Source organism: Excalfactoria chinensis, chromosome 6 (assembly GCF_039878825.1).
Source record: "Excalfactoria chinensis isolate bCotChi1 chromosome 6, bCotChi1.hap2, whole genome shotgun sequence".
Classification (NCBI taxonomy): Eukaryota; Metazoa; Chordata; class Aves; order Galliformes; family Phasianidae; genus Excalfactoria; species Excalfactoria chinensis.
In genome coordinates, this window is record NC_092830.1 from 20,816,176 (window position 1) to 20,827,487 (window position 11,312).

Here is an 11,312-nt window from a genome sequence, read left to right on the forward strand (position 1 = left end):
AGAAAGTGACAGCCTAAAGTTGCTCCAGGGAGGTTCAGGTTGGATATTAGGAAAAAAAGTGTTCTCAGAAAGGGATAATGCATTGGAACAGGCTGCCAAGGGAGGTAGTGACGTCACTGCCCCTGAAGGGGTCCAGTAACCTGTAGATGCGGCACTGAGGGATGTGGTTTGGTGGGCACAGTGATGATGTGCTGATGGACTAGATGATCTTAGAGGCCTTTTCAAACCTTAATGATTCTATGATTTTATGATTCCAAAATGTACAAGTAGGCTCTGGAGATGTATGGGTTGATCGGCACAGACCTCAATGAGGTGAGAAGGAGAAGCGCGTAACAAACTGTAATTTAAAGCGTCATTTAAGTCCCTAATTCAGATCTAGAGACCACGTGTCTAGCTGTCAGAGTCCCGAGCCGGCCCTAACGAGGCCGGCTGCGCTAACGAGGCAACGACTCCCAGCTGCCGCGGGGCCGCAGCCGGCCGGGCACAGCTGCGCCTCGCCGGGAGCCCCGGGAGGGGCCGCCGCCGCAAAGCCTCTTAAGCTCCGCCGGAGGCTGCTGGGAGCTACGGGTCAGTTCCTGCAGTTCTCTGCGGGAGACGGAGCAGGCTGCATCCTTTGTCTGGTGGTCCTAGCGCTGCTGGGGCTGAGAAGCGGTAAGAGGGGGTGCTTTTAAGCTTTTCGAAATGCGGCTGTGGAATTCTCTTTAAGATTCGCTTTAATGTTCTTGTTGTGTCGTTTTTGTTTGTTTCAGGCTGCTGTGAGACACGCGGACACGTCGGCTCTCGGGTCCGGCGTAGGGCTGCCACCAGGCTCCGCCGGCAGTTTGCCGTCGATGTAGCGTCGCTGCCCGGCTCCCATCGCGTTTACGGAGCGGGGTTGCCGCTCAGATCCCCGAGTCCTAGCGCAGTCCCGTAGTGCTTTCAGCTCCCCCGCCCAGGGTTTTGTTGTGTGTTTTTCTTTATTTTTGAGAGAGTGCTTCAGTTCTTCAAGTTATCATCGGCAGGGGCGAGTGGGATGGGGCCGTGTTCCCGTAGGTTCGGTGCTGCTGGGAGTAAGTAGTAACACAGGAGGTTGCCGGAACAGGTTTTCTTCTATTGCAGGCTGACCTGCGACTGCATTAGAGCCTCTCGTCAACCCGAAGCTTTGAGCTCGTGGGAGCCACTCGGTAAGATCTCTCTTCTTGGGGCTTACGTAGGGCTGCTGCTCGGCTACGTCTGTGTCTTTGGGATCGGCACGGCACCGCCGCTGGGCTCCCGCATGACTTTTTAGAAGTGCCGGCACGGGGCCGCTGCTCAACCGTCTGAGACCGAGTGTGACGCGGGGGTGGCCTCAGCCCACGTGGAGGGTTTTGCGGTCGCTTCAGCCTCTCCCGTTTCCAGCAGTGGGAGCGAGCGGGCCATGGGTTTTTTCTATTTTTTCCCCCCTCGTTCACACGTACCTTCAGGAGCACGATGTGGTTCCCATTGCCGAGACCCGATGAGGGCACCTTGCACGACTGGAACGCTGCTGAAGATGGCTCTGTTTCTTTTTAGGAAACACAGGCTGGCCAGGTGGTGGAGCTGCCGTTGCAGTGAGAGAACGGGAACGTACTGAGCTCTGCCTAGGGACGAATGAAGAACTAGCCGAGCTTTAGCATGTGAGAGGCTCGAGAGGCAGGTAAATGTGTCGGGGTGTCGGTTACAGGCCAGGATGAGGAAGTTGATAGACCTTCTGCATACAGCTGAAAGTAGCCTCGCAGCTGTGGGCTTTAGTTCTCATGGTAGACTTGAACCACCCTGCTAACTGATAGGAAAGCAAGGCTGTTAGTTGTGCTCATTCCAGGAGGTTTTTGCAGTGTGTCAAAGGTAAAATCTTCTGACACAGGTGATGGAGCCATTGAAAAGTGGGGTGCTGCTGGAGCTTGCTCTCCCTGTTTCATAAGGGCTGTTTGGGGACATGAAGATCAGGGTGGTCTTAAGTGCAGCAGTCCTGTGAGACTGGTGTTCAGGATGCAAAGCAGTGAGTGGGATTGAAATATTAGTCTTTGAGGGAGCCAACTTTCCTCATCTTAAAGGACCTATTTGGAGGTATCCCTTGGGTTAGAGTATAGGAAGGGGTCCTGCAAGCAGTTGTTAATGCTGGAATGTTACTTTCTCCATTCTCAGGAGCAGCACATTCCACGGAATAAGGAACTGCTCAGGGATGGCAGGACACCTGCAGGGCTGAATGAGAAACTTGCAGAACTCAAAGGGGAGAAGGTGGAGTTTGGGTGAGGAAGGCTAAGGCCTTCTCAGTATCACCTTTGGGAGGGAGGTAAAGGCTAACAGAAGTTTGTCAACTGGATAAAGTAGATTAGGGAATGTGTGGGCCTCTGCTTTACAAGGTGGAGGCCCTGGTAACAGCATGTGCCGAATGCCTTCTTTGTTTCAGCAGTTGCTGCTGAGCCTGCTCCTTGGGAACCCTGGATCCTGAAAGAGGATTTCTTGATTGCAGAGGTGATGATCAAAGGGTGTTTAGGCAAAATGGATGCCAGCAAATGCTTGAGCTGTAAAGGTATATGTCTGTCTGTGTGTGCACTGGGGAGCTGGCAGAGGTGACTGCCAAGTAGCTGTCAGTTTTCCTTTGATTGTTTCCTATAGGAGAGGTGCCTGAAGACTGGAGCGTAGCTGGTGTGACTGCAGCCTTGATAAAGGGTGAGAAGGATTGCCTCATCACCATTCCTAGGAGGTGATGTAACAACTTATTCCAGACGTCATCTCCAAGTGACTGGAAGAGAAGTTTGAGGAACATTTGAGTTGAATGCGCAGAGGGGAAATGGTGCTGGACCCGGTGGTAGGTTTGTATCTTGTCCAGTTAAGTGAAAGAAGGCTGGTGGATGGGAAGATATCAGATACTACTTTTAGTATCTGATGTGTGGGAGTGCAATTGATGGGGATGGTGTTCATGGACTGGAGTGTCAGAAGGTCTGTGAAAACAGAGCAATGTGCCTGTGAGGGGGCTGAGTCCTTTTCTCTGTGACTATTCTGTTAGTGTGGTAGGGAAGTGGGACTGGGTAATATGCTGAGGGGTCTTTCCATTCTGTACAGGTCTGTGATTCTGATCTTGTTACAGGGTGAGGGCTGGCTGGAATACATGAGCATTTTTCCCAGCAGTCAGATGAAGGAGGTGAGAGATGGGGACCCATGGGTGTGAACCATCCACCAGAGGGCTGGTATCTAGATGGCCCCTTGGATGAGGTAGGATGTTTTCCTGTAGATATGGAACTGGAGTGAGAATTACACTGTTGCGACTGTGGTGCCTCTGGGGCAAGGTGAGCTTTATGTTTCTACTCTTGATGTGGGTGTGAGAGTGACAATGTGTTTTCCTTGCAGGCCTGAAGGAATGGTGTCAACTGAGATGTGAGAAGCTGGAAGCAATAAGTGGCCTGTGGCTGTCCTTTTCTGCTGGAGCTGATGTCTGGGTTGGGAGCTGCAGCGCTGGATCTGAGATGTGCTGAAGGATCAGAGACAACAGGTAGGCATGGAATGTGTGTGTAGATTGGAGGTTTGTGCTGGTTATTGGAAGTAGAATCCTTTGTGGAGGTGAGCTTTCTGGCAAGTTGGTTAGCTTGCTTTTTGTTTGGAGTTAGTTGTTTGGCTTGGGTGTTGTGCAGTAGGTAGATTTTTCTTTGTGATGGTCAGGTGAGAAGACAGGTCTTGGTGCTTGTGAGTTAGCTTGGTTTTTTTGTTTTTGTTTTTTTTTTTTGTTTGTTTGGAGTTTGTTTGGCTCTGTGCAGTAGGTATTTGTGAATTAGCTTTGTTTTGTTTGGAGTTGTTTGGCTTTCTGCAGTAGGTATGTTTGTGAGTTAGTTGTTTTTTTTTTGTTTGGAGTTAGCTTGTTTGACTTTGCAGTAGGTAGATATGTTTGTGAGTTAGCTTTTTTTTTTTGTTTGGAGTTTGGCTTTGAGTTATTGCTTTTTTTGTGTGGAGTTAGTAGTTTGGCTTTGCAGTAGGTAGATGTGTATGAGTTAGCTTTTTTTTTTTTTTTGGAGTTGTTTGGCTTTGTGTGGTAAGTAGGTTTTTTGTGATTAACAGCCAAAAACATGACCCATACTGTTGGGTTGTGTTTTTTGGCTGTTGGTGTGGGGCTATTGGCTGAGTTTTGCACTATCTCTAAAGAGATATAATATTTTTTTTTTTTTTTTTTTTTTTTTGGTGGGAGGGTGGGCAGGTCAGTCTTGGATGTTTGGTGTGGCGGCTGAGGGGGCCTCTCCCCCCTGAGTTGGGGGAGAAGCCCTCCTGTCCTGGAGGGCCTCTTCCCCCCTGGGTGGGGGGGTGTAGGGGGAGGGCCCTCCTGTCCTGGAGGGCCTCTTCCCCCCTGGGTGGGGGGGTGTAGGGGGAGGGCCCTCCTGTCCTGGAGGGCCTCTTCCCCCCTGGGTGGGGGGGTGTAGGGGGAGGGCCCTCCTGTCCTGGAGGGCCTCTTCCCCCCTGGGTGGGGGGGTGTAGGGGGAGGGCCCTCCTGTCCTGGAGGGCCTCTTCCCCCCTGGGTGGGGGGGTGTAGGGGGAGGGCCCTCCTGTCCTGGAGGGCCTCTTCCCCCCTGGGTGGGGGGGTGTAGGGGGAGGGCCCTCCTGTCCTGGGGTCCTCCCCCCTGAGTGGGGGGGTGTAGGGGGAGGGCCCTCCTGTCCTGGGGTCCTCCCCCCTGAGTGGGGGGTGTGTGTTGGGGGAGAGGCCCTCCTAAAGAGGGTCTCTTTCCTGGGTTCTTTAGTGGCTCCTATGTGTTGATGGCTGCCTTCTGGTGGTATTCCTGGACTGGAAGGAAGAAGGAGAAAACTTAGTTCATTTCACAGCTCTGGTAAAACCCTCTTAGAAGCAACTCTGGTTGTGAAATGGGAAAATTAAACATGGGAAATGCTTATGACATCTCTTGAAGTCTCTAACAATGCCAACTTAGCTTTGTGCTTATTTATATAAAAAATAGTACCTCTTTATGTGGATAAGGTATAATGTTTAAGTGTGTGCCACTTGTAAAATGCACTAATTGAATTGGTGTTGGGTAACTAGAAATTTAGAAACTTTTGTAATAGTTTTTTCCACTAAGTCTTCTGTTCTGGAGCTGTCTTTTAATTTCTTGCCAAAGTAAAACTATATAGGGGAACTTTTAGGTCTAACTCTTCTCCTTGCAAGCATGCCCCCAAAATCCTGGTAACAGTTTGTGGGGTGGGAAGTGGGTGATATAAGTCTTTCTATATGAACTGCCATTTTGTAACAGCTTTTTGTAAAGACAGTTTCTATTGCAGGTAGAAAGGCATCCCAGTTCCTGCACATAACATAGAGCCTAAGACTTTCTGCATTACAATCAACAGCTAGTATGCTAAAGCTCTTGTGAAAAAGTGGATACCTGTCTGTTTCCAACAAAAAAACAATAAATCCTTACTTACCAAAACCAAGGAGGTGCCTGCTATTTCTGTGTTTGGGACTTATTCCTTGGCTGATGCCATGAGCTTTGTTATCTTGAGGGATGAGGAAGGGGAGAAAAACAACCCCTTTGCAGTTGACCACTTAGCAGTGCAAGTTCTGTGTAAAAACAAACAAAAAAAAACTTAAGTTAATAATAAACCTTTATAAGTCATCTGCTTTAACAGTACAATGCCTCAGCCTTGCTTTACTCACCAAATGATATCAGAGTGATTCTGGTGCTTGCACTGTTGCAGCTGCATTTCTTTCCCAAATGCAGGAGAGCTTCCCCAGCTTGAAGGTGGCTGTGCCATGCTGTGAAAGCTCAGGAGCTTCTCAGTGAAACCTGAGTTCCTGTGAGCCTTCTTCCCAAACTGAGACTGAGCTCTAGCAAAAATGACAGTACTCTGTATTTTGTTCTTTAATAAAAGATGAAGTTCACTGGGGTTGTGCCTTTGCATTAAATGATTGCATGCAGCATGTTGTATCTTTATGTGAGAGTTTGTACTTATTAACTTTCTTTTAACTGTTAATGTTCCAGTTCTGCTATGACTGAAGCACAAGAGCTAGATAATGCAGAATAGAAAATAGAGCTAATTTACTTAAATACAATACTACTCTCCTAATGACTTAACTCATTGAGCTGCTGTTGAAGTTATTTGGTGACTCATTAGTACAAGTGGATGATTAACCTGCTGTTCCTACTGGTAACAGGATGTTTTGGTTTTGTTTTTTTTTTTTTTTCCCAGAGGGGTGTCTAAATTGATATATTTAATAAGATAAGGGGACAAGCTTAACAAACAAGTATGTAAACTTGTCAAGTGTCTGATCTTGTGTAGAGCCACTAGGGAGGGCTGTTTTCTGGCTTAGGACTTAGTTTTTGGACTTGCGTTCCTGACAAATTGATGTATCAGATGGGTGATATGCACTTTGATCTGGATCGGAGGAGAAGACATCTTGCTTTTGTGAACCAGGCTTTCTCTTAAGCAGCAGGATGTCACTGAAGCACATAGGAACAGTATAAAAAAAAAAACAAAAAAACAAGCAACATAAGATAGAGTTGTTACTGACTCAGAATGACTTAGCTGAAGTTGTTAATGCATTGCTCTAACAGGGGAAAGTAAAAAGAAAGAGTGGTCTTTAATCAGTATTAAATTTATAGCTGAAGAGTAAAGATTTTTAACTGCTGCTGTCCCAGTGATTTTGCTGATCAAAATCTCTGAGTGTGTTTTCTGCCAGTAATAGCCAGGATTTCTGAGAAAGAAGTAAGGTTTGCAGCTATAAAGCCTAAGAACAGCCAAAGAAACTCCCTTCCACTTATTTTTACTGTATTTCTTGGGGCTGCATGCTTAGAATAGGAGAGCTCCCAACATGTGTAACAGTCTTTCTTTATAATGTATCTTTCCTTATAAACAACAGTATAAGCTCCCTATAACTGTTTCTTTATTTGGAGGCCTGGACTATACAAGTGTGTTCCTCTGTGAAGTTAAAAAGATACTTTCTTGTTTTTATGAAAAATCATAAATAAAAGCTCTATTCTTAAATCACATGAGTTTGGTAGCAGTGTTTGACCATGAGCACCTCCAAAAAGCTGACCATTAGTTCCTATCATTGTTGATATTGAATGCTGATCTCTAGTCACACAGCACATGAGGAAACTCTAAAACCTTCTCCAATTTTTATACTCCCTTACAGTACTTATGTCCACATTCATTTCCTTTCCACATCAACATGGGCTACTGTGCTGAGATAAAACCCTTCCCTCAATCCTTCAGATAAACCATGGGGATTTCTTTTTAAATAAAGAATAAATAAATATTAGTAAGAATAAAGCTTGCTGGGTTAAGAGGTCCTTTAAACTTGATGTGACTTAGCTGTTCTCAGTGGTTCATAGACAATCTATGCATGCTGACTTTGGCGAAGTCATGCAGAATTGCTTATCATTCTGAACGCATTTCCTTAGAGATAAGGCACCACAAACTTCACAAGCCTAGCAAAAGCATTTCGGAATGGGTCCAACAAACTCCAAGGAAGAAAAGTGAGCCTGCCTGTTGGTACTGCTGGGGAAGGCAGCTGTAGAGATCATTGGGCTAACACCTTTACATTTTGTTTTTAAGAATATTCAGTTAAAGTAAGATGATCAAACAAAGAGAAAAAAGCACATTCCTAAAGTCATCCTTTGACTCACTTTTCCCTCTTCTCCATGATTTACCCTGAAATAGGATGCCAGCTCCAAGGCTTTACTTAGAAAAATCACAGGAAGAATTTGCTTGGTTTGAGACAGCTCTTACAATTGGTTTGTTGCTCTTAAATTTAATTGCTACTACTCTCACGAAATAACTGGTTTCTAACCAATCTGATTTCCAAATGTAAAATCACAATGGCAATTTGTTTTCCCATCCAGTTCAGAGTTCACTTACTTACATTTCTAAACAAAACAGTTGTCTAGGAAATAATACCCTTTTCAGTGGCCCAAAATGATAACACCACAGTATGTGTGTTCTCTGCTCAGAGAAGCCTTCGTTCTCTTTACCCCACAGAAGATTCATGCTGTTAAGGCCCACCTGCATAAATAGTCACAAACTGCAGTAGTTTTGAGAAAGGTGAATTTGCCTTTAAGATTTTTCAGGGATCACAAGACTAAATTTGTTCTCCCTTTCCACAGGATTTGCTTAGAATTGGACTGGCCTCCTCCCATGACACTGAGAATAACTCTGCTCAGATCACATGTTTAACAACATCATTGTGCTGTCACACTCTACCAGAACTCTTTACTCTGGGAAGCTATCGCTGCATTCCTCAGGCAGCATTTATTGCCTTTTGGGAACAAAATGTGCGGTGTCTCTCTAATGTGCAAAGCATGCTGGAAACAGCTATCTATCTATCTATCTATCTATCTATCTATCTATCTATCTATCTATCTATCTATCTATCTATCTATCTATCTATCTATCTCCACAGAGGGATCAGTAACACCACACCTCTCTTCAACACTTGACAGGGATTGAAACAGGTTCACTTGAAGTTACCTACATCTGAGCAATTGTTTCTGAACAGCACATAGAATCCCAAAGGCAATAAACAACAAAGGTGAACCCTCCAGTAGAAAATAAGTTCCAATATTAAAATCTCCATCATTATTAAGTGCTCAGAAAACAAAAAGACCTGTCACTCTCCTTGGTTCTTTCTTCGCCCCTGCACCACAAGGGAATAACACCGGCCAAGCAGCATTATTTCTGACAGATTCTGTTTCTTCAACTTTCGATATGCTTCACAGCTTTCAGTTAACTCAGGCAGAGAAGGCTAATTATGAAATCACAACACAAAAGAGAGTACAGCACTCCATGTACAGAGGAAAAACAAATATATGTGTATTCTCAAGTGCTGAGTTTGAAAGGAGCATGAAAGGAGCTCTTTAAGGACACCTTTCTGACAGCACGAGAGTTCTCCAGCCCCCAGCAGTTCAGATGAAATTGAACTCAGCAGAAGATTAAAAACCAAAATCAAAAAGCAAAAAACCAGGATGGGATTTCTCCAGGCACACTGCTCAGAAGAGAAAGGGCGAGCAAAGTGTACTCACTCTCGTAAGCGAGAAAAGGCAGCAACAGATGTAGGGAAGGCTGAGATGCTCAGTGAGTTCTTCAACTCAGTCTTCCCTGGCAGTCAGGCTTTGCAACTCTCTCATGTCCCTAAACCTCCAGGTGGGGGCTGGTGGATCAAAATCCCTCCCAGCATAAGACAAGATCAAGTCTGAGACCACACAATGAGACCGAATGCATAGAAGTCTATGGGGTCTGATATTGTGCATCTCAGGGTCAGAGCCTTGCTACATATGAGCAAAGACCAGGAGAAGGGCTCACTGAGATCAGCCCTGCAGAGAAGAACTTGAGGGTTCTGGTGGACTAGAAGCTCAGTGTGAGCCAACAGTGTGTGCTTCAACACAGAAAACCGAGGGGATCCTGGGCTGCATCAAGAGAAGGAGGGTTGTCAGGAAGAGGGAGGCAATCGCCCCCCTCTACTCTACCCTCACAAAGCTCCATGTGGAGCACTGCGCCTGGGACCCTCATCACAAGACAGAGTGTAGAGATGATAGAGCGGGTCCAGAGGAAGGCCACAAAGATGAGCAAAGAGCTGTAGCACCCCTCTTATCAAGAAAAGTTGAAGGAATTGGGTTTGTTTATCTCCGAGAAGAAAATGCCCCAGTGCGGCTTCTACCACGTGAAGGGAACAACTTATACACAGGAGGGGGGCTGACTTTTTACATGGCCTGTGTAACACTGTAATGTGAGGGAAAGTACAGCAATAACAGCAGGGTGGCAAAGCCCTCGGCTACAGCAAATGAGAACAAGCCCAAACACAGCAGCAGTGGATGCAAAAAAAACAAAAAAAGAAAAAAAAAAACAAAAAAAGAAAAAAGAAAAAAAAAGAAAAAAAAGAAAAAAAAGAAAAAAAAAGAAAAAAGAAAAAAAAAAGAAAAAAGAAAAAAAAAGAAAAAAAGAAAAAAAGAAAAAAAAAAGAAAAAAAGAAAAAAAAAGACAAAAAAGAAAAAAAAAAGAAAAAAAAAAAAGAAAAGCTGCTGCTTACCTTCAGAAGGTCTACAAGAGGCAGGGATCACTGGCAAACCACCTTCACCTCCACTGCCAACCCTTAAATGAGCTCTGGGAAGGGGTGGATCTTGGCTCCACTCAGCAGCATTGCCTGCACCTGAGCTCCCCTGGGTTGGCTCCACCTTTCCGCCAGGTATAAAACCACCTGCTCAAGCCCTGCTTTGGCATTTCTGCTGCAACCGAGTAGTGATAGAACAAGCAAGAATGCCTTTAAGCTGAATGAGGGGAGATTTCGGTTAGGCATTAGAGGGCAGGAATTTCTTACTTAAGATATTGAGGCACTGTCACAGGATGCCTGATGAAGCCGTTATGTGCTCATCTCTGGAGGAATTCAAGGCCAGGCTGGATGGGACTCTGGGCAGCCTGAGCAGGTGGGTGGCAGCCTAGACCATGACAGAAATGTTCAAGCTCAATGGTCTTTAAGGTCTGAGCTATTCTGTGATAGAAATAGATCAACCAAGGCTGAGCGAATTGTTGTTGTTGGGTTTTGGGGGTTGTTTTTCTGCTTGGTTTTGTTTTGTTTTCCATCTCATAGATACAACATTGTAAGCTGTTCCTAATTAGAGCTGAGCACAGGTGTGGCTTTTGATCAGGTCTCCTTTTGATGAAATCCAGCTTAGGAAATAGTAACTGAAATAATCGCTATTCAATTGTGGTGGCTGTCCAGAGAGTGCTAATAAAGATGCGACGCAAACTGCTAAGTTTAAAGAAAGTCTTAATATAAAAAACTTCTGGAAATTAAATCTACTGTTTAATAAAGGAAAGGGGAAGGATGTAGCAGGGAACTAGTCAGAGAAGGATCCTCAGCCGCAGAGAGCTACTGCAAGAAGCTGTCTGTTTCAAGAAGCAACAACCACATGTGTGCGGGTTGGGGACACGGCACGTATCTTTAACAGCAAAAAGTGGTCATGAGTGAGACAAATGAGTGAAGCAAAAGAGTGAACTCCACTTCAGAAAAGGAGTTTTTTGCAGAGGTGGTTCAAGAGCCTCTATTGAATTTGAAGAGGAAATGTAAATACCTGTGTTATATGGAAGTAGGTCAAAGTGATAGTAACCTCATCTTCTGGACAAAAAAAAACCCACCGTGACTCAGTTAATGTTCAAACTTACCAGCTCTGTCTGATTGTGCAATATTTATTCCTCTTAATCAAACAGATGAAATGCAGTAAGCACTCTGTGCTATTATCTTAGCACATGCAATTATTTCTTAAGATACCACTTAACTACTGCAGCAGGGAAGATTGGATGTTGATTAAAACTTGCTCTTTAGAAACAAGTCTTCTGGGGGTTCTTCT

The 11,312-nt window shown here is 45.2% G+C and overlaps 1 long non-coding RNA gene across 5 annotated transcripts; it reads left to right on the plus strand.

Moving 5' to 3' along the window:
- The first annotated feature begins 512 nt into the window (after positions 1 to 512).
- Positions 513 to 5,842, plus strand: LOC140254208 (uncharacterized). Of its 5 annotated transcripts, none has more exons than XR_011904092.1 (8): positions 513 to 651; positions 750 to 1,028; positions 1,099 to 1,163; positions 1,531 to 1,654; positions 2,408 to 2,530; positions 3,349 to 3,490; positions 4,722 to 4,808; positions 5,254 to 5,842. It is a non-coding gene; the product is annotated as an uncharacterized lncRNA (long non-coding RNA). The 5 variants fall into 5 exon arrangements; XR_011904094.1 differs by having other exon boundaries at positions 750 to 873; positions 5,254 to 5,841; XR_011904091.1 differs by having other exon boundaries at positions 750 to 944; positions 5,254 to 5,840.
- The last annotated feature ends 5,470 nt before the right edge of the window (positions 5,843 to 11,312 follow it).